Source organism: Scyliorhinus torazame, chromosome 9, assembly GCF_047496885.1.
Source record: "Scyliorhinus torazame isolate Kashiwa2021f chromosome 9, sScyTor2.1, whole genome shotgun sequence".
Classification (NCBI taxonomy): Eukaryota; Metazoa; Chordata; class Chondrichthyes; order Carcharhiniformes; family Scyliorhinidae; genus Scyliorhinus; species Scyliorhinus torazame.
The window spans coordinates 92,484,894-92,498,161 of NC_092715.1; the positions used below are offsets into that span (position 1 = coordinate 92,484,894).

Genomic DNA, 13,268 nt, shown 5'->3' on the forward strand with positions numbered 1-13,268 from the left:
TGGTGAATGTCTGTGCTGCAGGCTGTGAGCTCTTTCCTACAAGAAAGCTGCAGCTCGAATGATCGGGAACTCTGATGCCCCCTGTCTTTATAGTGCGTGTGCTCTAACTGGTGATTGGCTGCAGTGTTGTGTGTGTTGATTGGGCCCACTGTGTGTCCATCAGTGTGTGTGGCTGCACCATGATATACTGGTGTATATTATGACATACTGGATACAACAAATGCCATGGGCCTTGATAACATTTGAAGTGTATTGCTGAAGATCTGTGCACCAGAACTAGCGTGGTACCTAGGCAAACTGTTCCAGTGCAGAAGTAATTTTGGAATATCTTCAAAATTACTCACAGCTCTTCATGGTACAGCAACCAACACCACAACACCAAATTCAAGGGAAATGGATTTAACACAAAACTTCTCCACCACCAGTTGTGACTTGATAAGAATAGTCCCTGTTTATCTTCATGGTGGAATCTATGAACTACTTCAGGATCAATGAAGAGAGTAACCATAACATTTCTCAGCCTCCTTTCATATCCTACCATCTTCATTTCGAACACAAAGTTGAAGAATTCAATGCATTTTTATTTTCTTTGTTGACTCATCCAACCCTGCAATTCTCCTTCTGTTCTATCTCTGACCCCACAACCCTCTCAGCATAAATCAGACTCCATTCAATCAGAAAGGACAAAAACATCATTCTCAGCTTCTGATATAAATTTTAGATTCCAGCCAACAACTAACCCATCTCCAACTTTGTGGTCAGAATGAGCCTAATGGTGCATAGTCCTATTGTGCTGTTCATTATCAAATCCCATATCCTTCTATTCCCAAAACCACTTCTTTTGATAACCTTTCCTGCATTTGATCCAATAATTTCCCCTCTGCTGAAAAGTAATCCACACATTTATCACCTACAGGTTTGCCTTAATTGTGCAATTATTTTTATACGTATCTTTCCACTTCCCCATCTACAAACACTAACTCATCCTAAACATCCTATGCATTTTATTCCAGGCTAGGTCCTGCTTACTTACCTTGACATCACCAAGTTTCACTGGCTCCACACTCTCCAACACATTAATAATTGGATAATTATGGATGAGGAAGGCCATTAAACCATTCTAATTCATCAGAGAAAGTCTGATGTCCCCCTACTTTAGTCTTCAATTTTCTCTCGAATACTTATCCAATCTTTGCCTCCACTACTCTGTCTGGAAGTTCAATCCGCATGTTGTTCACTCTTTGTGTGCTGAAGAATTGCATGACCATCAGTCTTAAATTGCATACGTTATACTTTTTCTGGAACCAAGTCCCTCGGGACCAAGGGTGACTTGCTTCCACTTCAGTTTGATGGATTCTGAGATGGCTGATAAATCCAATCTGTAGACTCTATTACATGGGGGAAAGGTGGTGCTTGGAAAGTTGGTTGAGTTATTTGGAGGTTTTTGTGTTCGCTCCAACGCCGACTTTGCTTCTGTGTATTGCTGATAAAATCTTTTGAAGCATTTAGTGTCTTCCAAATGAACCTTCTCCATTTTGGTCGGTCATACAAGACATGGATGTTTGAACCCTTCAGGATAGTTTTGAGGACATCCCTGAAAGGTTTCCACCGTCCTCCTGGGGGTCTCCTGCTGCTACTGATTTCTGAGTAGAGAAGTTGCTTCAGGAGGCTGGTGTCAAGCATACAAACAACAAGTCCCACCGAGTGGAGCTGGTTTGTTGCTGCCAGATTTGAAGGACATTGCGAGGGCTCTGCTGGTGGTACTTCTCCTGTGCTTTGAAGTTTGCCAAGTCTTCGAAGTATATCGGACAATTTGAAAAAGAATTGCATGATATTATACTTTCTTTACGTTACAACAGAGACTACACTTCAGAAGCACTTCACAGAGTGAAGCCCTTTGGTACCTCCTGAGGTTGTGAAAGGCTCTTTATAAATGCAAGTTTATTGTTTAAAATTGATTCGTACTAATTTTCTATTTCAACACAATTTGTGGAAAATTTACCAGGGATTATTGTTCTGATTAGCTGCCACAAATGCAGAAGATTGGGGAAAGTAAAATAATGTAAGTGGCATTCCTGTCATTCTCCTGCTAAATGGTGCCTGTTTGTGAGAACCGACAAGGAAATTCCTGACACATAAGTAAGGAAGGGGATTTTAAAACATAAGGTTAGGTGGGGTTACAGGGATAGAGTGGATTGGGCCTGGATGGGGCGTGCTTTCAGAGGGTCGGTGCAGATTTGATGGGTTATCGGCCTCCTTCTGAACTGTAGGGATCCTATGATTCTAAGAGGAATCTCTAGCTCTATGTCCATTCTCTGGATTTTAGACTAGTCTCTGCTCAATTATTAGAGGAATCAACTTCAGCTGCCCCCCCCCCCCCCACCTCTAGAATGTCCTTATTCAAAACATTTCTCTTCAACCCTGGTTCAAATCATCTCTTTTACTCTTCTGCTAACGGTGCGTGTCGTTGCTCTTCCCTTCAGTAGCTTAACTAGTAAAAATGCAAGTTGTTGTTATTGCCTTGTTTCATTCATCTGGATGTCAGGAGGGTAGGGTCCTGAGGAGAGGCCAAAAAAAAGGAGCAAAATTGAATACATTGCATGCGGTAAACAAATGCCACAGGTTAACCTGGCTGCTTTTTATTCCAATTTAAAATATATGTAGTGGGAGATTTGCTGCTGGTAGAAATGCTTTTATCTGCTTCAAAGAAAAGCCCAAACTGGGTTCTGAATCTGTTGCTGATCAGTTCCAAGAACGGCTATCAATAAGAGGAGCGATAAGCAGAAAAGTCTGAGCTCAAACATCCTGTGCTTCCAAACTATCCTTGTTATGTGGTGTGGTGCTAGTGAGTTGCAGGGCTGACTGAGTTGCCAAGCCAGATTAAACCGGTTATGTTTACTCGGAACAGGGCTTGGCCGTCTGTGTAACAGTGTCAACTTACATCAGCACTTTCAGCAGTGCACTCCATAAAAGTCTGCAGTGAACTCGACTTCATGCCATTTTTATCATAATATACATCAGTACATTATGGTGCAATCACATACACACACTGATGGACATGCAGTAGGACCAACCAGCATACATAACACCGCAGCCAATCACCAGTGAGAGCACAAGCACTATAAAGACAGGGGACAGGAGAGCTCCCGTTCTTTCTAGCAGCAACCAGCTCAGAGCACAGAGCTCACAGCCTGCATCACAGACATTCACCATGTGCTGAGTGCCTCACCATAGCTAGTGATAGGAAAGGGTCCACAGTTAAGCTGGTATTGCTTATACCCACGTTTACAGTATGTTAGCATATTGAACAGTTAATAAAATAGCGTCACACCACTTCTAGCATTTTGGCTTGTTTGTGAACCAGAACACCCAACACGACATGGTACAAGGAGTGGCCGCAATCTAGCACTTGTGAGACCTACCTGCAACTTCTCATCATTATGGCATCCTGCAGCATGGAGAACATCAACCCGCCGCTGCCGCTCCGCATCGCTGGCAATCTCGGGGTAAATTGGAAGATATTTAAACAGCACTTCCAGCTCTTCCTAGAGGCCACAGACAGGGAGAATGCATCGGACACCAGGAAGATAGCCCTTCTTCTCGCCACGGCTGGGCAACATGCCATCCACATCTTTAACTCCCTGACATTCGCGGACGACGAGGACAAGGCCAAGTACAAGACGGTGCCCCTCAAATTCGACACACACTTCAGTGTTGAAGTCAACGAAAGCTTTAAAAGGTACCTGTGCCAGCAGCGCTTGCAGTGTAAGGACGAGCCTTTCCAATCCTATTTAACACACCTCCGCATCCTCGCGCAATCCTGCAGCTACGGGCCCACCTCCGACTCCATGATACGCGACCAGATTGTTTTTGGGGTCATGTCGGACACCCTGCATCAGCAGCTCTTTAAAGTTAAGCAACTACCCCTAGCGACAGCCATCGAGACCTGTGTCTGCATGAGAATGCCACCAGCCGGTACTCCTACATACAGGCAGCTGAAACAGCGCGGCAAGGGCCCCATGAGGCGGAACGGGTCCAAACGATCGAACACCTCCCGGGCCTCAGTCTGGAGGAGGGCAGCCATTTCGCGCACTTTCCGAGGCCTCCTGCGCTTGTACGTGCCAAACGAGGGGACGGTGACGTGGAGGAACGCGATGCGCAGGCCCGCACCGCGCATGCGTGGTGGCGCAACGAACACATTGACATCACGACGTGCGGCAACTGTGGCAATGCCCTGCAAAATCGCGACAGTGCCTACGCTGTGGCAGGCTTGGCCACTATGCTGCCTGCTGTCGAACAGCCCAGCCTGCCAACTCGCAACGATTTAACCAGCCTCGCAGGAATGTTCGGGCAATCCAACCCACCTTCACCGAGTCCGATCCTGACTTCATGCAGACCAGTGACACCGAGGACAGGGAGCCTTTTCGAGTCGCTGGCATAACCAAGAACGGGCTGCCCCCGAATCGAAAGCACCAGCTACTGTTGGTGCACAGCATTGATCCGGACGACGAGTGGTGTGCCACCCTAACGGTCAACCGATCCCAGATCACATTCCGTCTGGACACTGGTGCTTCCGCCAATCTCCTCGCATGGTCAGCATTTCAAACCCTGGGGGTCAAACCAACAATTCTTCCATCCAATTGCCAACTGGTCGACTATAATGATAACGTCATCCCCGCCACCGGGTCATGCCAACTCGAGGTGACGCACAACTCGCGAAAAGTCACCCTACCCTTCGAGATCGTGGGCTCCTCAAAGGACTCCCTGCTAGGCGCACAGGTGTGCAAGCTCCTCAACCTCGTGCAGCGCGTACATTCCCTCTCTCCAGAGGACACGTCTGACTTCCAAGATACGGACTTCAGGACGCAACGAAGTGCCATCATCACTCAACACTGAGATGTCTTCGAAGGCATGGGCACACTTCCCTACACATACAAAATCCTGCTCAAACAGGACGCCACGCCTGTGGTTCATGCACCTCGCAGAGTTCCAGCACCCCTCAAGGACCGCCTCAAGCAGCAGCTGCAGGATCTCCAGGACAAGGAGTGCTTTCCAGAGTGACGGAACCAACCGACCTGGTCAGTTCCATGGTATGCATCAAGAAGCCTTCCGGCGAGCTCCGGATCTGTATCGACCCGAAGGATTTAAATCATAACATCATGTGGGAGCATTACCCTATCCCCAAGCGTGAGGAGATCACGTGCGAGATGGCTCGAGCCAACATATTCACCAAGCTGGATGCATCAAAGGGCTTCTGGCAGATTCAATTGGACAAGTCCAGCAGAAAGCTTGAGTGCAGGACATGCAGTTTCTGCTCTCCCGTGGGTATGTTTTTGGCCGTCCCGAGATACCTTTTAAAACACGCCAGCCAGTGCTTAAAGATTGCCGCTGAGTTCGCCGCATGGGGGCTAAGTTGCAGACACTCTGTCTTGATTCGGAGCTCCATCCTTTCGTCTTAAAAAACTAGCTTATTAAATTGATGCACGATCAATGACCACTAAAACGAGGTTGTAGTCCAACTGAAGGCTTTAATAAGCTAGATGTTTCCACCAGCAGCTCAGGTACAGAATGAAGGCTGCTGGGGCAGCACTGGTTCTTATACCCCACCTATCAGAGCGGAGCTATCATACATTCTAACCAATAGAAAGCATACCGTTTCCACCAATGGTGCTTTAGCCTATCAGGTACCGTAATACCTATAATACCACACCCTCTCCCTCAGGCTGGTCCCCTCTCCCTCAGGCTGGTCCCCTCTCCTCCGGCCGGTGTCCCCTCTCCTCAGGCCAGTGTCCCCTTTCCTCAGGCCAATCCCCTCTCCCTCAGGCCGGTCCTCTATCCTCAGGCTGGTGTCCCCTCCCCTCAGGCTGGTCCCCTCTCCCTCAGGCCGGTGGTCCTTCACCCCCAGGCCAGTGTCCCCTCTCCCTCTGGTCGGTCCCCTCTCCTCAGGCCTATGTCCCCTCTCCCTCAGGCCGGTCCACTCTCCTCAGGCCGGTGTCCTCTCTCCCTCAGGCTGGTGTCCCCTCTTCTCAGGCCTGTGCCCCCTCTCCTTCAGGCCTGTGTCTCCTCTCCTTCAGGCCGGTGTCCTCTCTCCCTCAGACCACTGCTCCCTCTCCTCAGGCTGGTGTCACCTCTCCTTCTGCCTTTGTGTGCCATTCATCATAACCTCATCCAGGGCCTGAGTTTTTAGCCTGTTGGGTGAGGATGATTGGCAGGGCCAGTTCGGCCCCTGCCCACGATTGCATGTCATATGCCACCTTCTTCTTTTGACCAGGGCCTCAATATCCCAAGTCAGAGGATTGCTGGAGACCGGGACAATGCTGATCCAACAGCAGGTGCTGAGACTCTGGAGTTGTCTATCAGGCAGCGGATACTGGATGTCGAGCGGGATGCGCATGAGGATCTGGCAGAGGTCTCTGAGAGTCTGCATGCCATGGTCTCAGTGCTGGATGAGTCCTTGTAAAGCGTGAGCACTGTGTTGGCCCAGAGCTCAGAACACACATCATCCTCCATTGCGAGAATCGAGACTCTCATGGAGAGGCAGCTTCTGGAACTCAATCAGGGGTTTCTGGGGTTATTTGCAGACCTGCAAACCCACACACTGATGGTGACCTCAGTAGGTCAGTGACAATGTGAGAGATGGATGAGGCACCTGGTGATTCTGCTGGCTGCCAGTTCATCCATGGTGAGCAGGGAGGTCCCAACCAACTATATTTTGGTGGATGATCTGCAGCTCGCATCTAGGGACTCCTCTCAGAGTGCTCTTGATGTTGTCAACAGCCCCTCTGCCCCTCTGCCAGTGACCATTGAATCTGAGGAGACCATGGCGACAATGAAGTGCCATGGTGGTGGATCTCTTACCCAGATGGAATCCGGCAACCAGAGGAGTTCCGCCAAGGTCAACAAGGCTGTTGGGGCATCAGAGTCTGCTGCCTCCAAACCAGCTGTCAGTGGGTGAGGGTGGGAGGCACCATGATGTAGCACTTGTAAGCAGAAACATAAGTCACAATAATCACATAAAGGATCTCACAGGCGATTAGTTTCTGCTTGGCACGTGTTTAATGGTGCATGGATACCTTTCCTCAATTGTTAAAATGTTTTTAATTAGTACGCATGTTTGTAGTGTGCTTCATGCAATTGTTAATGGACAGGCCTGGAAGCTGTGTGTCACTTTTATAAAGGGCTGCAAGATTTATTTTAGAAGTCGGGTCTTATAATAATAATAATATTGCCAATGTGCATCAGTGGTGGAGGGAGTGAATGTTTGTGGGTGAGGTGCCAATCAAATGCTCTGCTTTACCTTGGATGATGTTGAGCTTCTTGAGTGCTGTTGAAGCTGCACTCATCCAGGCAGTGGAGAATATTCCATCACACTCCTTACTTGTGCTTTGTGGACAGACGGTGGACAGAATGTGGGGGGTTGGGAGTTGAGTTACTCGCCGTAGGATTCCTAGCCTCTGACCTGCCACAGTATTAATACGGCTGGTCCAGTTCAGTTTCTGGTCGATGGTAACCCCCAGGATGTTGACAATGGGGGATTCAGCAATGGTAATGCCATTGAATGTCAAGGGGAGATGGTTAGATTCTCCTATTGGAGATGGTCACTGCTTGGCACTTGTGAGGTGTGAATGTATACTATCATTTCCCACCTCAGGCCTGAATGTTGTCCAGGTCTTGCTGCATTTTGACATGGTTTGCTTCAGTATACATTACAGGGAACAAGTCCTCCCAACACTAGGGGTTGTCATGATGCTAACCCAGAGAACACAAGAACACAAGAGGAGACCATATGGTCAGTGGAGCATGTTCCCCCATTTAATATGATCATGGGTGATTTTGGACTTCTGTTCCAATTTCTCGCCCACTTCCCCTTACTATTCCTTGATTCCTGAGAGACCAAAAATCTCTCTGTCTCACCCTTAAATATATTAAACAATGGAGCATCCACAACTCTCTGGGGTAGTGAATTCCAAACACAACTCTTTGAAGAAATTTCTCCTCATCCCAGTCCAAAATGATCGTCTTCTTATCTTAAGATTGTGCCCTGTGTTTTAGACTTCTCAGCCATTGGAAACAATCTCTCACTATCTATCTAGTCAAACCCTTTCAGAAGCTCTAATGTTGCAACGAGATCACCTCTCATTCTTCCAAACTCCAAAGTAACTTGGGTCTATATCTCTAAATTCAGAAAATAGAACTTAATTTTCTCTGCATCTCATGAGGGGAGAACTCTCATCCCAGGGACCAATCCAGTGAACCATCTTTATTCCTGTACTCCAGTCCTCTTGCAATGAAAGCAAAAATGCCATTTGTTTACCTAATGGATTGCATGCTAACCTTTTGTGTTCCACGTACATGTATACCAAGTCTTTCTCAACAACATTTACAAGTTTCACACCTTTTAAAAAATATTCTGCCCTACTATTCTTATGACCAATGTGAATAGCCTCACTATTCCCCATTTCCTCGTTTTTAGCTCCTGCTTGAAGCTCTGCGCTGCTGAATGAAAAAACATGGACATTTTAAAGCGCAGCAGAGGCAAAAGACATCGGGAGACATTTTTTTGGTAAGTTTATCTTTTATATTATTAATGTTTAGCATTTATAAATATGTTTAAAATGCAAATAAAATTAAAGGAAGATATGTTGATCATTTTTTTTAAACGTTGGTTTGTCTTGAGGTTGTTAATTCAACTAAAAGGGTACTTCACTGTATAAAGTGCATTTGAAGTTACAGAAGGTGAAAGAATTATTCTTTTTACACTTTGGTTTGTCATGAGGATGTTAATTCCATGAAAGGAACTATAATGGATAGAATGCGGTGATCACTTACTCATGGGTATGATTGTCCACCCAAGATACTCAGTGCTACTGGCCACGGGTTCTGTGGATCTATGAGTGGCTGATGAGCCCGACCCTAGAGCCGCATCTTCAATCATTTACTTGCAGGAGTTTCCAAAAGGTGGGATTGGTCCTTGGACGCTAGGTCATGGACATTCCTTCCTCAGGCTCCTTTTCCAGGCCTCCTCTTGCCATCGTTCTCAAAGAATTGTGAAGCTTCAATCAGGAGGTTCCTCCGAGTAGATCTCTTCTGAACAAAGGTCTCCCAGGCATTGACATCTATGTTCCATTTCTTGAAGCTCTTTGAAGAGCTTCCTTTGTCCTCCTCTTGTTCGGGGTCCTTCCTTAGACCATAAGACCATAAGACATAGGAGCGGAAGTAAGGCCATTCGGCCCATCGAGTCCACTCCGCCATTCAATCATGGCTGATTTCAACTCCATTTACCCGCTCTCTCTCCATAGCCCTTAATTCCTCGAGAAATCAAGAATTTATCAACTTCTGTCTTAAAGACACTCAACGTCCCGGCCTCCACCGCCCTCTGTGGCAATGAATTCCACAGACCCACCACTCTCTGGCTGAAGAAATTTCTCCTCATCTCTGTTCTAAAGTGACTCCCTTTTATTCAAAGGCTGTGCCCCTGGGTCCTAGTCTCCCCTGCTAATGGAAACAACTTCCCTACATCCACCCTATCTAAGCCATTCATTATCTTGTAAGTTTCTATTAGATCTCCTCTCAACCTCCTAAACTCCAATGAATATAATCCCAGGATCCTCAGACGTTCATCGTATGTTAGGCCTACCATTCCTGGGATCATCCGTGTGAATCTCCGCTGGACCCGCTCCAGTGCCAGTATGTCCTTCCTGAGGTGTGGGGCCCAAAATTGCTCACAGTATTCTAAATGGGGCCTAACTAATGCTTTATAAAGCTTCAGAAGTCCATCCCTGCTTTTATATTCCAAGCCTCTTGAGATGAATGACAACATTGCATTTGCTTTCTTAATTACGGACTCAACCTGCAAGTTTACCTTTAGAGAATCCTGGACTAGGACTCCCAAGTCCCTTTGCACTTCAGCATTATGAATTTTGTCACCGTTTAGAAAATAGTCCATGCCTCTATTCTTTTTTCCAAAGTGCAAGACCTCACACTTGCCCACATTGAATTTCATCAGCCATTTCTTGGACCACTCTCCTAAACTGTCTAAATCTTTCTGCAGCCTCCCCACCTCCTCCATACTACCTGCCCCTCCACCTATCTTTGTATCATCGGCAAACTTAGCCAGAATGCCCCCAGTCCCGTCATCTAGATTGTTAATATATAAAGATCATCCTTGTCCTGGGTGAAGAAGATTTGCTTTTGCAGTCGGTACTCTGACATCCTAAGCATATGGACAGCTTAGCAAAGTTGTTTTTGGATGATCATGGTCACCACACTGGTGCTAATGACTCCTTCAAGGCAACCTGTCTTCCCAATTGCTTCAGAGCGAAAGTATATTTGGATTTTGCAATGATTTTTAAGCTGAGTTGTTTACAAGTCTCCCTGATGTAATGTTCATCCTTAGAAGCCTCAATGATTACTTCAAAAGCTTTATCAAAGTTTAATGCCTTAATTGATATATGCAAGCCTCCTGTGAGCTAATGTGAACTATCTGTCTGAAATATATTGCAGAAAATTAATCAATACCCTTAGGAGTATACTTCCAAAGGACATCCCAAAATGACGTCAGAGGAGGTGCGTGCCAGGACACTGCGCTTCAGCAGCTGTTAATTTCGGACGTGATCTTGTCAATTAACAATTGTTCAAACTCTCCCCTTCCCCCCCCCCCCCCCTTTGTTTCTCCCTTGCCACCCTCCCCTTCCTCCCTCTTCCTTTCCTCCCTCCCCCCCCTCCCCTCCCCCCCCCCTTCCCTCTCCCTTCCCTTTATAAATAGACAGGACCATTGTGTTTAAGTGAGAAATATATTTTATGGCAAGAAATTTGTAAAAGTTGGGGTAGTTTAATGTCATTGCACAGCTGATAAAGTTAAATGTTTAGTTAAATGTTAACTGGTTTCAAAGTTTTGTATTTATAAAGTTATTTTTGGTAAATGTTTTACATCAAAATTTACAAGTGTCTAAAAATGTCTTACTGAAACATCAGAGCACAACATTTCATAGATTATCATAGAATTTACAGTGCAGAAGGAGGCCATTCGGCCCATCGAGTCTGCACCGGCTCTTGGAAAGAGCACCCTACCCAAGGTCAACACCTCCACCTATTTAAGTGAGATAATTATAAATTAATAAGATAATTTAAGTAAACAAGGCAGAAACACATCTGACATGGTGGCACACTAGTTAGCACTGCTGCCTCACAACACCAGGGATCCGTTTTCAATTCAGACCTTGGGTGGCTGTGTGGTGTTTTTACATTCACCCCATGTTTACATGTGTTTCCTAGAACCATGCAATAGAACCATAGAATTGCTACAGGAAAGAAGGAGGCCATTCAGCCCATCACATCTGCACCAACCCTCTGAAAGTGTATCCCACCTGGGTCCACTCCCCCCACCCTAACCCCAAAACCTAACCTGTACATCCCTGAACACTAAGGGACAACTTAGTATGACCAATCCACCTAACCTGCACTTCTCTGGACTGTGGGAGGAAACGAGAGCTCCTGGAGGAAACCCATGCAGACGTGGGCTGAACGTTTAAAGTGCACACAGTCACCCAGGGCCGGAATTGAACCCGAGTCCCTAGAGCTGTGAGGCAGCAGTGCTAACCACTCTGCCATCGTGCCGTCGCCGTTTCCTCTGGGTGCTCCGGTTTCCTCCAACAGCCCAAAGATGTGCGGGTTAGGTGGATTAGCTTTGTTAAATTGCCCCTTAGTGTCCAAATGTTAGATGGGTTTATAGGAATAGGGTGGGGGCATGGGCCTTGGTAGGGTGCTCTTTCGGACTGTCAGTGCAGACTTTGTGGGCCGAATGGCTTTCTTCTGTACTGAAGTGATTCTATAAACACTAATCAAAAATAGTCAGGTGTTACAAGGACTGTGACAGCAAAAATCTCTGGGGCACTTTTAAAATCTTATGACCATAATCTAAATGAAAATATACAAACATTTTGAAACATGCCACATGTGAAGTTATATAATAATTGTTATGGGCCAGGGTTTAGAGAACCCCAAAGTGTATCATGGAGTTCACCTGACCCACAACTTTTAATAGATTGTGGTATGGGGACACACGGCCCACTCTGCAGGTGTGGTACAGCAGAAATGGAAAAGTATTTTATGAAGCAAAACAATGTTTATTCTATGAACTCAAGTTAACCTTTTTAAAACTTACAGTGAACATCTTAGCAACAATTAATTCAAATACAACCCCCAAATAATACACACTAAGTAATCCTTACTTTCCTTTTAACATCCATAAGACTTAAAAACACCTTTTTACAGAAAGACATCAGGCTTAACTTCACTACTGAGAACAGTTACCACGTTGAAATCAGCAAATGAACATGCATAAGCTTGCAGAGATTCACACACATTCTGCTGTGATTGCAGCTTCTCCAAAACTCAAATGAAACCAAACCCATCGTGCAGCAAAAGCCTAAAGCAAAAGTAAAAAGCTGACAGACAGCCCAGCTCCACCCACTCTCTGACATCACTGCAGTAATAAACACCCATTTCGTAAAGGTACTCTCACTACAGATATTTATATACACACCCATTTATAAACACCCATTTCTTAAAGGTATTCTCACATGACATAATATAGTGCGGATTTAAATAGTTGCACAGATTTAAAACAAATAACCAAGCCTAACTTCACTTATAAATAATCACCTTTAATTATTAAAAAAATAAAATGAAAAATTACTTTAAAAGAATCAACAATTACTTTACAAGAAAGAGCAAAAAATATTTTTTCAAAAAAAACACCTACATACCTTTAACACTTGTTAAAATAGTTGCTTGTTGTTTTCTATCTAAATGTATTGTTTAAATGACTGCCCTCAATGGGCGTTCCCAAGCTGACCTCATCATAAGGGCACTTGGCTGTACTTTTTCTGCGCCGCGCTGGAGCCTGTGCAGATTGGGGTGCTGGAGGCCCCAGGCTGCCGAAGGGAAAGGGAAGTTAGAGCTCAGGTAAGTGTGCAGATTTCACTTTTAAAATTGGTGGCCCACTGCTCGCACAAAGTTACGGGCCTATTCCATTAATATAGATTGTAAATAGCTGAGCCCCGACACTGATCCTTGGGCACTCCATTAACGACAGCCTACCAACTTGAAAATTCCCCATTTATGCCTACTCTGCTTCCTGTCCGTTAACTAATCTTTTATCCTTGGTAATATATTATCCCAACTTCATGAGCCATTATGTTGCCTATTCACCGTTTATGCGGGACTTTATCGAATGCCTTTCGGAAATCTAAGTACACTGGGCAGGA

At 45.7% G+C, this 13,268-nt stretch overlaps 1 long non-coding RNA gene across 1 annotated transcript; it reads left to right on the forward strand.

The window, feature by feature from the left end:
- Positions 1–3,171: 3,171 nt before the first annotated feature.
- Positions 3,172–10,937, forward strand: LOC140429374 (uncharacterized). Its single transcript, XR_011949062.1, has 3 exons — positions 3,172–3,739; positions 8,474–8,563; positions 10,504–10,937. It is a non-coding gene; the product is annotated as an uncharacterized lncRNA (long non-coding RNA).
- The last annotated feature ends 2,331 nt before the right edge of the window (positions 10,938–13,268 follow it).